This window comes from Chiloscyllium plagiosum, chromosome 19 (assembly GCF_004010195.1).
Source record: "Chiloscyllium plagiosum isolate BGI_BamShark_2017 chromosome 19, ASM401019v2, whole genome shotgun sequence".
Lineage (NCBI taxonomy): Eukaryota > Metazoa > Chordata > Chondrichthyes > Orectolobiformes > Hemiscylliidae > Chiloscyllium > Chiloscyllium plagiosum.
In genome coordinates this window covers 36,752,835-36,771,156 of record NC_057728.1, presented here as the reverse complement: position 1 = coordinate 36,771,156, position 18,322 = coordinate 36,752,835, and the positions used below count along the sequence as shown (strand labels likewise).

The window sequence follows — 18,322 nt, the reverse complement described above, 5'->3', positions numbered from 1 at the left end:
ATGTTCCCTCTGAGCTGTGTGACCACATGGCAACCTGAAAAGTCCCACATAAGCCAAACATATATTGGACTTCAAGTTACTGAGCATGCAAAAGAAAACGAAGGACTCACAGACTTAAACAAACCGGCTGTGAACAGCAAAAGGAAAATTGAAAGGTGTATTCATTATCATACAGCGATTAAAACAAAGGAATCCTATTGGTTTTCCTCCCCCACTCCAAAAAAGGGAAGACAGAAGCCAATGAACACACCACTACCAGCTAAGACTGGTAAACCCAATACAGAGCACAAACTTAACACAGGCTTTCCTGGCACAAAAAGCTCAGTGTTACTGCACAACACACTGATGCACTAGGGACAATCTTCAAAATACTAAATTTCTAGAACATTAAGAATGAAAATATTTATCTACTCTGGATTTTCAGTTACAACTTGAAAATGCCCTTTTTGTGGATGCTGCTGTAATCCTCAGAGAACTACATGTGACTTCCCACTGAAACACGACTGCTGCTAAGCAGCAATTCTGAGGTAGCCATGATATCCATTAGCTTAAAGAACCAGTATATGTCTTTTTAAAAAGCACACAAGCATGTACAGTGCAACGAGACCACAAAACATCCCAGTTATGTCGGTGGCAGATTTCCAGCAACCTCAGAAGCTGAATCGCTGTGAGGTACGTGGCAACTAACAAGGACTAACAGGCACTTGCTGCATGATTAGGAGAAAGTGAGGACTGCAGATGCTGGAGGTCAGAGCTTAAAAATGTGTTGCTGGAAAAGCACAGCAGGTCAGGCAGCATCAAAGGAACAGGAGAATCGACGTTTCAGGCATAAGCCCTTCTTCTTTCCTGAAGAAGGACTTATGCCCGAAACGTCGATTTTCCTGTTCCTTTGATGCTGCCTGACCTGCTGCGCTTTTCCAGCAACACATTTTTAAACTTACTGCATGATTGCCAGTTTCTATCCAGGGAAATGTGGGGGTCAAAATATCACTTTGCGGTACACTCTTCTGAGTCTCATCAACAATTCATGTGTAAGACTAATTCGGTACTCAGTCAGTGAAAGACAACTGAGAGTTTTACAGAAGCTGTTATCATGCTCGGAATCCTGTTTTGAGATTTATCAGTGGGACAGGCTGGGTCTGGAGCCAAATTCACACTCCATCATTCATTCCCACCGGTGTATAAAATTCTATAATTGGAAGAAATCACTCGAGGTGCTCCTCAGGGTAGTGTCGTCGGCCCAACCACCTCGAGTTGCTTCATCAACAACCACCCCTCTATCATAAGGTCAGAATTTGGCATGTTCAGCAATGGTTGATGTTGCGTAACATTTAGTGCCATTCGCAACTCCTGTAACCAAGAGCAGACCGTGCCCAGAGGCAGCAGGGAGTAGAGGGAGTGCAGGCCGAGCTGGGAGCTGAGTCATGGCTGGAGCCTGGAGCAGAAGCAGAGGGAGTGTAGCTCCCATCTTGGCCTATCTCATGACTGGAGCCCGGAGCAGGAGCAGAGGGAGTGCAGCCCAAGCTGGGAGCTGAGTCGTGGCTCAGGCCTGGAGCTGGGAGGAGGGAGTGCAGGCCAAGCTGGGAGCTGAGTCATGGCTGGAGCCTGGAGTGGGAGCAGAGGGAGCACAGGCCAAGCTAGGAGTTGTCTCATAGCTGGAGCCCGGAGTGGGAGCAGAGGATGTCCTGGGGGTGAGTCTGGGACAGAGGCCAGCACGTGAGGTAGCAAGACCTTGTGTTTTGAAGGCTGGCACAGTGAGAAAGGACTATAACGTGAGTACTTTAAAGAGACTTTTATTATTATTCTGAACTGTTTAAACTCTGTATTCCCATGCTAGTCTTCTTTTTACTATTTCAATTCTGTTATTACACTTACAGTATCTGTACCTAGGTACCCTGTACCTAAGATGGCGACATTACAAACTTGTCATTGCACTCATTTGAGTATACATGGCAATAAAGGCTACTTGAAAGACTGTTCTATATCCAACAAGATACAACTTAACCACAGAGAATGCTAGAGAAACTCAGCAGATCTGGAGAGAGAAACAGAGTTAACAATTTGAGTCCAATTCAGAACTTGAAGTTCTAAAGAAGTGTCATACAGGATTTGAAATGTTAACTCTGTTTTTCTCCCCAAATAAGACTAGCCGAGTTTTCTCTATATTTGTATCAGGTTTCAAATGCCGGGGTATTTTCTTTTACTGGAGAATTTAACCAACAGCCCATAACATTCGATGATATTTCCATTGCTGATTCCCCCTACTATCAACATCCTTGCATTATCAATGATCAGAAACGGAACTGGACCAGCCATTTTAATGCTGTGACTGCAAGAATAGGTCAGAGGCTAGTAATTGTGTGGTGGCTAATTCATCTCCTTATTTCCCTGAGCTTGTCCACTAGCTAACAGTCAGGAATGCAAACAAATACTCTCCATTTCTCTGGGTGAGTGCAGCTCCAACAAAAACAGAAATTTCTGGAAAGGCTCAGCAGGTGTGGCAGCCTCTGTGCAACTCACTCGGGAAGTCTAACATCATCCAAGACCAGAGTAGCCCACTTGATCATTGTCACCATCTTAAAGCATTCACTCCTTCCACCACTGGCTCACAACCGCACCAGTGTGTGCACCTTTAAGATGCACTGCAGTAATTCACCAAAGTCCATTTGACAGCACTGACCAAATCAACAACTTCCATCTAGGAGGACAGGTCAGCAGATGAATATAAACACCACCACCTCCATCCTTCCCTCCAGATCACAGACCAATCTGACTTTGAATGTAGGGCTGGATCTTGACAATTTAGTTCAGTGAGTATTTGCTGGTGTAGGTGATGGTGGTAGTGTGGCTGGGGGGGGGGGGGGTTGCCTGAGCAAGTGAATAGGCAGCACAGAGACCATGCAAGACTGTTGGAATGAGGGTGGGTGATAGTGAGTGAGGTAAGGTGTTGCAGATCCAAGAAGGTTATTGACCTTCTTCCAACAAGTTTCATGGACGGTTTCTCCCTGTGAAGTTCAGGGAGTTTTCCCTCACAGTATCATCCCAAATGTGTATCATTAACTGTCTATTCTGTCCCTCTTGTCTGATGCTAGCCCAATTCTCCCATGCACTGCATCTGGAAGAACTCACCATCACGTGGATATCCCAGAACTTGGCCTTGCACCATTGTCAATTGCATCATCTTTGAAAGGCCACTGCATACCCCACAAGCACTGTCAGTCTGGAGCTGCCCTGTATGGTTTGTGACAGTTGCCTGCATGTGGTAGAGATGTGGAATTTGGTGCCTTGCTTTGTGGACAGACACCGGAGGTCCGTCCCCCTGAACTGCTAGAGGTGGCCACAACACCAGCCTAGTCCAAGATTGCCATCCAGCTCAGTGTAGTCTCAGCCATCTCAGGGAAAGCACAGCACTGTAGGAAGAAGGTCAATAACCTTCTTGGATCTGCCAGCATACATGCATCATTCTCTCTCTACAACTGCAAAGGCCTCTCACCAAAGATGATGCTCTATCACTCTCACTATTACATGCAACATCTTCCCTCACTCACTGTCACCCTCCCTCATTCCAATAGCCTTGCACGGTCTCTGCGCTGCCTATTAACTTGCTCAGACCAAATTGTCCCCCCACCTCTACCAGCAGCAACAGCTATACCAGCCACTTTCATCGCACTTAACACCTCTCATTATAGGCGAAAACAACCCACAGGAGGGCAGAAAGAGCAAAGAAAGACGGCGACCTGCCCAACATTCAGCTCCTCACCTCTTGCACTGAGAGGATACTGACCCTGACCATCCCAAGTAGCTGACTAATGATGCTCAAGACTTAGAAAGTCTTAGAATCCCTACAGTGTGGAGACAGGTCCTTCGGCCCGACAAGTCCACACTGACCCTCCGAAGAGTAACCCACCCAGACCCATTCCCCTACCCTATTCCTCTACATTTATCCTGACTCTTGCAAGTAAGCTACATATTCTCTGAATACTATTGGCAATTTAGCTTGGCCAATTCACTTAACCTGCACATCTTTGGATTGTGGGAGGAACCTGGAGCACCCGCAGGAAACCTATGCAGACATGAGGAAAACGTGCGAACTCTACACTGACAATCGCCCAAAGCTGGAATCGAACCCAGGTCCCTGGCACTGTGAGGCAGCAGTGCTAACCACTGAGCCACCATGCTGCCCTTCGATTAATTTCTGAGCCTGCCCTTGCTGGGGTCCCCTGACTGAAAGCTGTTTCCTTTGACTTGACAGAGGCCTGCTGACAACCACAACAAGCTCCCCAGCTTTGTGCCTGTGTGAAAATAGCAAGGCACAGCAGTCGTACTACAAAGCAGGTAGTTCTGGCTAAGAGTGCAAAGCACAAAAAAGCAAGACAAGGATGATGCAAGTATCCAGATAGGCACAAAGTGAATGAGCACCAAGACACGGCCTAGTCTAAGCCATTAGCTGGCTGCCTGTCCCTGCACCAGTCTTTCAATGAGAGTTGCCGGTGTGCCCTGAGCTGCGGCTTTAGAATGCAGAAGCATCCTTTAAGTGGTTTGAAGATATGCCATGATGAAGCAGAGGGTATCCAAGGCCAAGGTCCATGGATATGGGATACGTGTAGCCATTGCCCATGGGTTGTGTCCTAAGTTTCTGGTCCCAGATACCCAAGGTACAGGTCCTGAGAAGCAGGCAGCTAGCTGGAGTTGCCAGGTACTCACTCAGACTTCCATTTCGAGTGTTCTTGGCATCTAATTAGCTTGTGACACGATGTAGGATGACAGGCTACATCTTAAAGAGGTAAGCACTCTACCTAATTAGGCTGAAAAAACGCAATTAATCCCCCTTAATAGGTATCTCAGCATTACCCATCTCAACATCTGGAACTCCTAGTAGAGTTATGAGTTGGGCTTCACTTTACTTCTCACGTAATTCTCCCAGATTTCTCACAGTAGCCCACAGCGTTCAAGCACCTATAAGATGGTGCAGTATATCACTGCTCCCTCAATGTTGTTAGATTAGATCCCTCCCTAACAACACTCTGATGTGCTCAGACTAAATGGTCTTCAGTGGTTCAAAAAGATAGTTCATCACCTTCCCAAGGAAGATAAATGTTGGCCATGCCAGCAATGCTCACATCCCTGTGATGATGTTTTTTAAAAAAACCACAGGAATTTTATTGGTTAGTAATTTACATAATGAAAGGACTGTGTGAAGACACTTGCTTCAAATCATAAGTTACGAATTTATTAAAAATCTTTAATTACTGCACACTGCATGTTCTGACTTATTGAATAAACTTTGATCTTATTGCTAAATTGTTTCTGTAATGTCATAAAGGGACAGTGTCCCACAAACTAAGTCATAAAAACCTCTTAAAACTCCACTTTCAGGATCTTAAAACCTCCTTGCAATTATAGGTCTTATACTTTGGCATTGTTGTGATGAGTTCATAGAGTCATAGAGATGTACAGCATGGAAACAGACCCTTCGGTCCAACTCGTCCACACTGACCAGATAACCCAACCTAATCTAGTCCCATTTCCCAGCACTTGGCCCACATCCCTCTAAACCTTTCTTATTCATTTACCCATCCAGATGCTTTTTAAATCGTACTAGCCTCCACCACTTCCTCTGGCAGCTCATTCCATACAGGCACCACCCTCTGTGTGAAAAGGTTGTCCCTTAGGTCCCTATTAAATCTTTCCCCTCTCACTCTAAACCTATGCCCTCTAGTTCTGGACTCCCCGACCCCATGGAAAAGACTTTGTCTATTTATCCAATCCATGCCCCTCATGATTTTACAAACCTCTATGAGGTCACCCCTCAGCCTCCAATGCTCTATGCTTTGCAACTTTAATGCCCTTTATAAAAATGGCACACAACAATCCAAATATGGCCTGGCCAATGTATCGTGCAAATTATTATTTTTCACTCTTTGCCCTCTATGTATATATTCGTAAACAAATGCTTGCAGTGATGCTTCACCTTTAATGTAAAAATAGGTGCCAAGGGGTTTCACAGAGGCATTATAAAAAAATGCAAAATACAAAGTTTTTTTTAAATCGGTCTACTTTCATAAACATTTGTACCACTGTGCAGGATTGCTTGGTTTTGGGACAGGGAGGGGTGATTTAAAACCAGGGAAAGTGGATGGCATTCAGGAAGCCAGCTCCCGCTATTTGTGTGTGAAGCAGTCCCTCAGGAGAGGTGAGTTGTTGATTTCAATCTGTTAATTGCTCAATTACAGCAATAATAACAAGGCTTTTAAAATTTAACTGTATACCCACAGGTTTCCGGAATTTCCTAGTCAGTTGAAGCAAGGCAAGAGCACGGAGCAAAAGAGGGGACTGCAAGCACAGCAGGGAAATGTATCAATGAGTAGTGAAACTTCACACTGCTTTCTTCAGTTATTTGACATTCTCCAACAGGAACAGGAGCAGCAGCAGGAACTGAATTACCAGCAGGATCAGGATCATCAGCAGGAACTAGATTACCAGCAGGAACTGGATCATCAACAGGATCAGGAGCATCAGCAGGAACAGAATTACAAGCAGGATCATGCTCATCAGCAGGAACTAGATTACCAGCAGGATCACAATCATCAGCAGGAAATGCCAACACCACCAGGAACAAGAGCAAAGGAATTGCTGGAACACCAGCAGGAACTGGAGCATCGGCAAGACCAGGCGCACCGGCGAGAATAGGTGCATCCAGAATAGACAGGAGCTGTTGCAGGAACGAGGTCAGTCAGATGGGCAGAGCAGTGGCTGGTGGTATTTTACCCTGATAAGTGTGAGGTGATACACTTTGGATTAGGGAATAAAATGAGAGAGTGTTTAATGAATGGCAAGACACTGGGTAGCTCAGAGGAACACAGTGATCTTGGGAGAATTATTCAAAGGTCCCTGAAGTCAGCAGAGCATGCAACTAGGATAGTTAAGAAGGTGTATGGGACAGTTGCTTTCATCTCTCACGACATGGAATATAAGAACAGGGAAGTAGTGTTGGAGTTGTACAGAGCATTGGTTAGGCTGCATCTGGAGTACTGGATGCAGTTCTGGTCACCTCACAATAGGAAGGATGTGATACCACGAGAGGGAGTACAGAGAAGGTCTCCAGGATATTGCCTGGTTAGAGCAATTGAGCAATAAGGAGAGATTGTTTTCTTTATGATTAGATTCCCTACAGTGTGGAAACAGGCCCTTCAGCCCAACAAGTCCACACCGACCCTCCGAAGAGTAACCCACCCAGACCCACTCCCCTCTGACTAACACACCTAGCACTATGGGCAATTTAACATGGCCAATTTACCTGACCTGCATACCTTTGGACTGTGGGAGGAAATCAGAGCACCCGGAGGAAACCCATGCAGACACAGCAAGAATGTACAAACTCCACACACAGCACCCGAGGCTGGAATTGAACCTGGGACCCTGGTACTGTAAGGCAGCACTGCTAATCGCTGAGCCACCATGCTGCCCAATTGCAGAGAAGCCTGAGGGATAAGATGGTTGAGATGTACAAGATTATGAAGTATGGACAGGGCAAACAGAGAACAGTAAATCCTCTGGGTTGAGGCCTCAATCACATGAGGGCATAGTTTTAGGTTAAGGGGCAGGAGATTCAGAGGGGATTTGGAGAAAAAAACTTTTTCACTCAGCAGGTGGTGGGAATCTGGAATGCATTTCCTAGAAAAGTAGTGGAGGCCAGAAACCTGACAACCTTTAAAAAATATTTGGATGAGCACTTCAAATATCATAACATGAAAGGATATGGGACAAGTGCAAGAAATTGGGAGTAGTGTAAGTTTAATGGTAGTTATGTTGATGCAGACCCGATGGGTCTGCGCTGTATGTCTCTATGTATCTAGAGGTTGTCAAGGTTGGGTCATTAAGTATACTGAAGGCTGATGTAGTCAGACTTTTAATCAGTAAAGGAATCAAGGATTAAGGAAAAAAGATAGGAAGATGAGTTGAAGATTATCAGATCAGACATGATCTTACTGAATGGCAGAGCAGTCTGGATGGGCTGAATGGCCTACTGCTGCTCCTCTTATAATCTCACAGAGGCAACAGAAGTAGGCTATTTGACCCATCAACTCTGCTCTGCCATTCAATGAGATTAGATTAGAGTGGTGCTGGAAAAGCACAGCAGTTCAGGCAGCATCCGAGGAGCAGTAAAATCGATGTTTCGGGCAAAAGCCCTTCATCAGGAATACAGGCAGAGAGCCTGAAGGGTGGAGAGATAAATGAGAGGAGGGTGGGGGAGGGGAGAAAGTAGCATAGCATACAATAGGTGAGTGGGGGAGGGGATGAAGGTGATAGGTTAGGGGGGAGAGGGGAGTGGATAGGTGGAAAAGAAGACGGGCAGGTAGGACAAATCATGGGGACAGTGCTGAGCTGGAAGTTTGGAACTGGAGTGAGGTGGGAGAAGGGGAAATGAAGAAACTGTTGAAGTCCACATTGATGCATTCTGAGGCGGCGAGTTTGTTTTAGGACATGGCTGAAGAGCTTCAGGGCAGAGGAAATGACCTGGGAGTTGCAGTGGGAGAAATTCTTGTAGAGAGAGGAGGAAAACTTCTTCAAGGCAGGCATCCTTGCAAGAGGATTCACAGTAGGTTAAAATCAACTAGGTAAAAACAATGACTGCAGATGCACTCTCCTTCACATAATTTGCTTATTTAAGGACTTTTAAAAACTGTGATCAAAGCTTTTGTTAACTCCTTTTCGATTTTTTTCAGCAGCCTCAGGCTTAGTGTCTTATCCACTAAGTCTGATTCATCCACTTCCCTTTGCTCATATTATCATGCTAAATATCCAGTACAAGTCACTGAGGTACTGTTATCAACTTGGTGCCTAACACTTTAAACTCCTGTTGTAAAATCTGAAATACACTTCAGTGAATATAGATGCCATTTGTGGCTTCTTTCCCTATCTTTCTCGAAGTTTTTCTACCCATTCTGTACTGTCCTTCATCTATATACTTGTGAGCAAACACATTTGCAACTTAGTCATTGTTCAATGCCTCACTGACCAGCTCAGGCCCATCCAACACTTTTGTATTTCGGCACCTGAGATCTCCTCCAACCAGGATGGTTAGGTTAAAAGGTATGGAAATGTTAGATAATGGATCCAAATTCCATACGTAATCCATGTAGCTCACTGTTCAAATGGATGCTTTATAATCTAAATAAGATATGTCACTAAAGATGTCTCCTAATTGGATCTAATCTTCTTAAATTATGTATGGGGAAGTACTTGATAGTGAAAATACTTCTGCTTGGCTTTCTGCCTCCTTTGTCTTTTATAATAGCTGCTTAATCTCATTCTGTTCCTAATTTAATTACTGAAGGCGAGTCATCATCTCCATGGATCTTAGAAACTCACAAGATGACTCGGGACTAGTTTGGGTTGGGATATCTGGTCGACATGGACTGGTTGGACCGAAGGGTCTGTTTCCATGCTGTACATCTCTATGACTCTCTGACTCTGCCAGCGAATGAGTAACCTAAGGTCAGAATGTTCAAACAGCTGAATTTCCTTTATTATAAGGTACACATTGACTGATAAACTGAAATATACTGATGATCAATTTTATTTGCAGGCTCAGCTTGATTAAAGGATGTTCCCTGACCCACAGAAGGTAGTTAAGTTCCAGTTGTACTAACTCACTGTATCTCTGAGTGGTAGGATAAAAATTCACGACGGTGTCTTTATCTCTCTGTAAAGAAGAGGTAATAGAGAAAAAAATTGCTTTCTTGGAAGATGTACGATATAGAAATGACGAAACGTAAAGAACTGCTTTGAGCAAACTTGTTGGGATTGGTTCAGGATAATGAAAAAGACAAGCTGCAATATATAGTTCTTACTTTATACATACCAGTTACACTGACAAGAATTTAATCCATATCATATTTGAATTATTTTCTGCTTCTAATTTGATATGATTGTGCAGAATTGCTTAAAAGGAAAAACAAACAGAATGAAGATCTACTGCAAAGTGGTTGCCTAATCTCTGTTTGGCTTCCATAACGTCAGTCTTAGAGATGGACAGCATGGAATCAGACCCTTTGGTCCAACCCGTCCATGCAGACCAGATATCCCAACCCGATCTAGTTCCACCTGCCAGCACTCGGCCCATACCCCTCTAAATCCTTCCTATTCATATACCTATCCAAATGCCTCTTAAATGTTGCAATTGTACCAGCCTCCACCACTTCCTCTGGCAGCTCACGTATTTGCTATTAAGGCTAAACCAAGTACAGACTATGGTAACTGCTTTGTCGAGTGTATCCTTCTGTTCATAACTACAATTCTGAGCAGTGTTGCTTGTCCCTTCCATTCCTCAAAGATATGCATTCTGACCTCTCCGACTCTTGCACATTACTTCCAAAAATGTTCAATACATTACCAAGCAGCATCTCATCTAAAATAAAGTCCTCTACTTGATACAGATTTTAATAAATTCAAATCTTAATAATAATATTCTCCTTATTTTCAGATAAAACTGCTGGTGTTCTATGAGGAGGAAAGGAATTTGTTGTTCTGTGAGGACTCTAACGGGAATGTTGTATTGATGGGATAGTCTTCACATTTGGTGTTGCTGCTTTCCCAATCTGTCACATTCCTGGAGCCAGTGCTACTCTAATAATTGTTTCTGCTTCCCTTTCTACCTGCATTATAACCCTCAAATCTTTAGCCATTCACAGTAAAATGTCTTCTTAATTGTCTTTATTTTCTTTGATTTTCCTCATCAAATTTTCTACTGCCTTTTGCAAATATCACTTTTACCACTTAACCATCTCCTGATTATTTACTTAAGTACTTTCCAGCTTGTTCTTTGTATTTGGCAGGAGGGGTCATTTGATGATTGAGAGGGTATAATAAGGTCCTGCTGCCTTCCCAACAATCCCCTCTGGGCGCAGCGCAGTGGATGAATATCACTCAAAATTCATAAACAAAAGCAGAAAATGTTGCAAACTCAATACGTTTGGCAGCATATATGGAGTTGGGGACAAAGTTAACATTTCAGGTCCATGACTTTAAAATCTTGAGACTATCTGCTACATCTCTCTTTGAAGAGATACTGAATCAGATCACAAGCAGAATGTGGATGTTTGGGAGAAACAATGTCCCCAAGCGATCAACAGTTCTGAACTCCAAAGTGTGTTTACAGGTTTTGTTTTTCTACAGCCTTTTACAAGCTTGTACATCTGTCCCATTGTCCTGCATTAATGGTATGATGATAAATAGATTATGGATTAGCCCCTCTCATTCACAGCATTCCAGTTACAAAGGAATTGGTCTCCTTTAAAACATCTCCCACACTGCGAGATCTTCTTTGCTCAGTATCATGAAGGGCTATAGAACCCAAGATGCATCCTGACTCGAGCAGTGGACAGCTTTAGCCTTTTACAATACTGAATTGCTATGATAATTCAACCCATATTTACACTGCTGATAAATTGTTACGTTTAGATCTCTTTGAAAGTCTCACAGCACATTAACTGAACATGATTCGCTAGGCAAAAGTGAGGACTGCAGATGCTGAAAATCAGAGTCTAGATTAGAGTGGTGCTGGAAAAGTACAGCTGGTCAGACAGCATCCCACTCCACGGATGCTGCCTGGCCTGCTGTGCTTTTCCAGCATCACTCTATTCTGAACATGATTCACAAAGCAGCTTCCATTTTTGTTATTCATTGTACCTAACTGTAGGAGGTTTTTCACTTTTTGTCCAATAACAAATTCTTTCTACATCATTCATAGTTGCCCAGCTACTCGATCAGACGTAAGCATTCCATCCCCACTTCCCCCAACATTTGGATTTGTTTACAATTTTTAAAAATATATTCATTTAAGATATGTGGATGTCTGTGTCTTGGACAGCAATGATTGTTCATTTTTAATAGTCATAGTAAGCCACCTTCTTGCCCTATTGCAGTCCATCTGGCAGGTACATCCACAGCGCTGTTAGGAGGAGAGTTCCAGGATTTTTGACCCAGCAACAGTGAAGGATTGGCAATATAGTTCCAAGTCAGTGTAATGTGGGCTTGGAGGGGAATTTGCAAGTGGTGCTGTTCTCAAGCATCTACCTTTTAGGTGAGGGAGGTCACAGATCTGTTGAAAGTGCCTTGACGAGTTACTGCAGTGCATCGTGCAGATGGTACATACTTCTGCCACTGTATGGAGGGAGGAAATACTAAAATGTGATGGATGTAGTGCCAATTAAACAGTTTGCTTTGTCTCAAATGCTTTTGAGTGTTGTTGGACCTCCACATACACAGGCAAATGAGAAGTATTCCATCACACTCCTCACTGGTGACTTGGAGATGGTGGACAGGCTTTGGGGAGATAGGAGGTAAATTAATCATCATAGAATTCCTAACCTCTGACCTGTTGCTGTACCCATAGTATTTATAATGGCTGGTCCTGTACTATTGATGTCCATTTCCTGTTATCACAGGGAGTGAATTGAATTGGGTGAAGATTGGTATCAGTGATTTTGGGTACTTCATACAGAAGTCAAGACGAATCATTCACTTTACACATTCTGCATTTTAGACTAATTCAGTCATAATCGCCTCCAGTTTTAATTACCTGAAAGTTCATTTAAATGCTTATTAATAGTGAAATCTATCCAAAGGATATTCTAAATACTTGAAGAACACAGTAAACAGCACTCCACAGGATAAATCAGTAAAGAGGTAGATATCAAAATGGTGTGTTTCTGTGGAAGATAATGCACTATGAGGTGTACTTTGCTTTATCAGAGTCACAAGAAGGTGAAGCATATTAGTCAAAATTTATTAAGTGCACAAGTGAGCTTCAAGAGTTTCTTGAACACAAAAAAATGAATCAAATGTGCAAGCATAAATAGCTTTCGAATGCTTACTACAGCCATTTCTTATAGAAAACAAACTGTTTCAATATCATACGTAACTGCTTTTACAAAGGGCATTCCACACAGTGTAAAGACCAGGTGAATAACAGGCTTTACAACTTTTTCCAAACAAACTCCAGATAACAAATACACATGAAACAGAGTTTGTTTAACAAATAAACATGGGCAAAGCTGATGGTGGGTTATAAAAACACAGACAAATATTTTCATTCTGACACAGGGTGTTTGCATGCTGCTACAGCAAGGTAAGCAAGGCTAGGTTACAGTGGCAGAGGTGAGAAAGAGCTGCTGCTTCTGGAGCGTGGAGGATGACAGAGTAAGAGGGTAATGAAGTTAAAGCTGAGGATTTCAGTAGTGCACAAGCTAAGGCACAGACTAAGGCAGATGTGATGGAAATGAAAGGAGGTGGTGATTGTAAGGGAGAACATATGATGATGGAAATTTATTTTCGAGTTAATTAAGATGCCAAAGGTGCTGAAAACCTGATTCAATATGACACTGTCTGGGAGGGGAATCAAATTCATGGTGGGGTGACGGGGTTTATGGCAGGTGTACCAAAGATGATGTTTAGTCTCTCCAATCTTTATCCAGTGAAAATTGGATATTGGATAAGCAGCCTGACAAGACAAGCTAACATTGACTACCACAATTGACTTCGTTTATAAAAGTGGAGTGGTAACATTATTGTGGTGAATCACCCATGACTCTGTCCAGTTCTGGTCGCGAATTATAGGCAGGATGTTATTAAGCTGGAGAGGGCTCAGAAGAGATTTACCAGGATGTCGCCAGGTATGGAAGTTTTGAGTTATAAAGAAAGACTGATAGGCTAGAACTTTTTTCACTGGAGCATAGGGGGCTGAGTGGTGACCTTATGAGGGTTTATAAAAGCCGAGGGATATAGAGAGGGTTAATGATAGGTGTTTTTCTCAAGGATGAGGAATTTCAAGACAAAGAGGTATATTTTTAAGGTGAGCAAAGAGAAATTTATAAAGTTGTGAAGGGTTTTTTTTTACTTCGAGGGTGGTTCACTCATGGAGTGAGCTTCCTAAGGAAGTAATGGACAAAGGAACAATCACAATGTTTGAAAGACACTTAGATAAGTAAACAAATAGGAAAGATTTGGAGGTACATCGGCCAGGAGCAGGCAGGTTAGACTAGTTTAGTTTGGGATTATGTTCAGTATGGATTAGTTGGACTGAAGGGTCTGTTTCCGTGCTTATGACTCTATGACTGACAGCTACTTTTTGTTAATGGATCTTGGATAAACAGATGGTGAGCAGCTTCATTTGCATGCAGAAGGACTTTTGGAATAGCTTCAGATTCCTGATCTCTGAGCCATTCCCACCCCCCCTGCAGCAGCAGGTAGGGCAAGTTGGCAGGTCCTCATTCTATTCTGTTGTCTGATGATGCTGCTCCTTTAATAAGGTTATGTTCTTCTTGGGTTTTCTTTCTCAGGAGGTTGTAAAGACACAGGTTCTGAAATATTTGGGGTTGATCTACTTGAAGAAGTTTAAAAAAGTTTAAGTTTAAAAAAAACACTTGCACAATGAAAAGGGAGTGGCCAGTTCTCCCAGCTCAGCTTTTGTCTGGTTTGGTTTGGTTTTAGCAAGCAGTCAGTGTGAAGCTGCTGGACTCAAAAAAGCAGGTCCATACTGATCCTCCCTCTCTCCGACATCTCTCCTGTGAGACTCCAAGTTTCATTTTACCTTTTTTTTGCCAAGGGGTGTTTATGGGGATTGTTGCAAGCATTTGGAGCAGCATCATTAATCTGTTGGGTTTTTGGATAGGTTAAGTTATCTGTTCCCTTTTGTTTGAGTTTCATTTGGTAAGCTTTCAAATAAATTCTGTTTTGTGTAAGACTAAGTGGTTGGACCAGCTGCATCACACCTGGAATTTCCACTACACACCTGCTTAAAACAACTGGCAAAGTTAGGGTCTGGGCTACTCGACTGAAATGTTGAGGGGTTTGGCCTGGTCCATAGTAGTCGGGATCAGATTCTATTGATGCCAATTGGATTCAATCTGCCATCTAGTCAACAGGCTCCCAAAGGAGTCTGAGTTTTACATAGAAGGTCTGTTCTGAAGCTATGGAGAGTAATGGTAAACGCTCAAACAATCTTTCCATCACATGACTGATCAGGAATCGCACCTACTTTTATCATCTGTCACAGGAAGGATTTACTAAATCCATTTGACAACATTATGAACACACCTTCCTTGGTCATCATGCCTTGGAGTAGGATATGAACCCAAATCTTCTGGCTCCGAGGTAGGAATACACTACCACTGTGCCACAAGACTGCTTTTGGAACAATGAAACAGAGTTAATTCGTCGATCCTATATCAGAATTCAATAACTAGCTCAAAGACTTTTAGTTAACAGTACATTTAAAGGAACATACAATTCTCATTAATAATACCTTATTCCATCCATTCCGTTTTAGTGATACTAAATTTATTTAACTTCACATATGACACACAGTGGTAGTGTGCATCCTGATGAAGGGATTTTGCCCATAATGTTGATTCTCCTGTTCCTCGGATGCTGCCTGACCTGCTGTGCTTTTCCAGCATGACACTCTCGACGCTACTATCCAGCATCTGCAGTCCTCCCTTTCGCACAGTGGTAATGACCCAATCTCTAAGCCAGGAGATCGGAGTTCAAGTCTTGCCTGCTCCAGAGGTGCATGATAACATCTCTGAACAAGTTAATTAGAAAAATATGTACGAGTCTCCACCTATAGGTTCTTGCCATCAATCAGCATTATTCTCATTTCACACATGCAGAAAACTATCCTCATAATTTAATCTTATCAGCATCATTCTAGCACATATCTAAAGGGCAATATATCATTCTTGCAGTTCAGGGATCAAAACTGAATGCAGTACTGTACTCTAGTTGGGACATGACCAAGGACCTGTATAACTAAAGCATCACTTGCTCACTTTTGTACACCAACCTCTATGAGATAAAGAGTCACTTATTGTATCCGTTGCTCCTAATGCGGTCTCCTCTACATTCAGGGAGACTGGACACCTTCTCGCAGTATGCTTCAGAGAACACCTGCGGGTTACCCGCACCAATTAACCCCACTTCCTCATGGTGGAACATTTCAACTCACCTTCCCACTCTGCCGAGGACATGAGGGTCCTGGGCCTCCTCCACCACCACTCCCTCACCACCCGACAAGCCTGGAGGAAGATCGCCTCATCTTCCGCCTCGGGATCTTTCAACCCCCTGGCATCAATATTGACTTCACCAGTTTCCTCATTTCCCCTATCCCCACTTCACCCAGTTCCAACCTTCCAGCTCAGCACCATCCTCATAACCTGTCGCACCTGTCAAACTTCCTTCCTACCTATCCCTTCCACCCTCCTATCACCTTCACCCCAACTCCATCCACATATTGCATTCTCAGCTACCTCCCCCCCCCCCTCCCCCCCCCCCCCCCGCCCATATCCCTCCAAACCCTTCCTATTCATATACCCATCCAAATGCCTCTTAAATGTTGCAATTGTACCAGCCTCCACCACTTCCTCTGGCAGCTCATTCCATACATGTACCACCCTCTGCATGAAAAAGGTGCCCCTTAGGCCTCTTTTATGTCTTTCCCCTCTCACCCTAAACCTATGCCTCTGGACTCCCTCCCCCCAGGGAAAAGACTTTGCCTATTTAACCTATCCATGCCCCTCAATTTTGTAAACCTCTATAAGATCACCTCTCAGCCTCCGCCGCTCTTTATCTTAACTCTAAACTCCAGCAGCAACCACTTCTGCCCTGTCTATGAGATAAAGACCTACATTTATCATATGCTTCTAATTCTTTTCATAACTTTGCAGTAGCTTTTGGTGTAGTTTTTGGTCAGTCGTTTCACATAAAGAAATTAGTCTGACTCATATCTTTCAAATCCAAAATAGAACTTCACAGTTCTCCATGTTAAACTGTATCTGCTATAGTTTTATCCATTCACCTAACTTCTACATTCTTTTATAACATTCTGCTCCCATCCAGATAACCGAAGTATGCCTCTTAGCATTGATGGTGAAAAGCTGAGACTCCAGTATATATAACCTGATGAACATCACTTGTCACAGTCTGACAGACAGAGAATTAACCTATTACCCCAATTCTTTCCATCTAAAGTTCTAAAGATACTCTTTCAAGATCAGCACTTACTTGCTGCCTTTCCCAGTGGACAAGCACAAGTTTCTCCAGTCTTTCCTCATAACTCCTGTCACTAGACTTTAGCTCCATGGTTGTGCCTAGTTTTGCCTCCAGTAATCAAGTATCTGTGTCTCTGTAAGCAGAGCTGGACACAGTGCTCAGGTTAGTCTCATCTGAACTGGACACAGCACTGGGGTAGGCTTGAACAGATCTGGAACCAGTGTTCAGGGCGAGTCTAAACAGAACTGAATGCCGTGTTTGAGGAGAGTCTGACCAGATCCAGACATAACATTTTGCTTATATTCATTCTTGAGATGTGAGCATTGCCAGCAAAGTCACCACTTATTGCCCATCCTTTCAGAAGGAGACAGTGGACTGCCTTCTTGATGTGCTGTAGTATTTCTGGTATACACACACTATTAGACAGAGAGTTCCAGACTTTGGTGCAGCAGAAGTGAAAGAACAGCAATAAAGGTCCAATTTGGAATGGGGAATGAATTGCAAGGGCTCCACATCGAGAGGATAGGAAGACTCTATTGCCTTTGGTTGAAAGGTCCATTACTAGATTGCGGGTAAGAGATCGAAGGTTTACAGATGATTCAAGGAGAATTTCTTTTCACTGAGAGCTTGCTGGGGAACTGGAACTCAGTTCTGATGGCGTGGGAGAGGCCAAAATTATTGTAACATTAAAAAGGTAACTGAGCTGCTTCAATTGACAAGGCCGTCGACCAAAAGATGGAAACTGAAACTTAGCTGGATGGCCTCACCTGTGTTGGAATGGACTCAGCGGATTACATGGCCTTTTTCCATGACATAATTGACAATGGTTATATGATTCAACATGCTGGAAGGATCATCATAGAACATAATACATCAAAACGTAATGTGGAATCATACATGAGAAATACATATACAAAACAATTTTCACCCTTCATTTTGATTAGCGAAACGTATTTAAATTAGCTTTGAGAAAAGTACCATTCAATTACTGAGCATTGTTTTAATTTAAGTGATTTAACCAGAAAATATTAAATATGAGTATTCATTGGCAAATCAATTTTAAATGGAATTGTAACAATTGTAGTATTCTTCATCTTTCAATGTTGTATGTACAAAAGGAGGAGAAAGTGAGGTCTGCAGATGCTGGAGATCAGAGCTGAAAATGTGTTGCTGGAAAAGCGCAGCAGGTTAGGCAGCATCTAGGGAACAGGAGAATCGAAGAAGGGCTTATGCCCGAAACGTCGATTCTCCTGTTCCCTGGATGCTGCCT

General features: G+C 43.1%; 1 protein-coding gene and 1 long non-coding RNA gene across 10 annotated transcripts in view; one reads left to right on the top strand and one right to left on the bottom strand.

Annotated features, from left to right (window-relative positions):
* The window catches only part of LOC122559687 (suppressor of tumorigenicity 7 protein homolog), a 202,549-nt gene that overhangs the window by 181,622 nt on the left and 2,605 nt on the right, over positions 1-18,322 (bottom strand). The window lies entirely within an intron of this gene.
* On the top strand, positions 1,386-10,590 carry LOC122559688. The gene is made up of 3 exons (XR_006314506.1): positions 1,386-1,772; positions 6,276-6,728; positions 10,487-10,590. It is a non-coding gene; the product is annotated as an uncharacterized LOC122559688 (long non-coding RNA).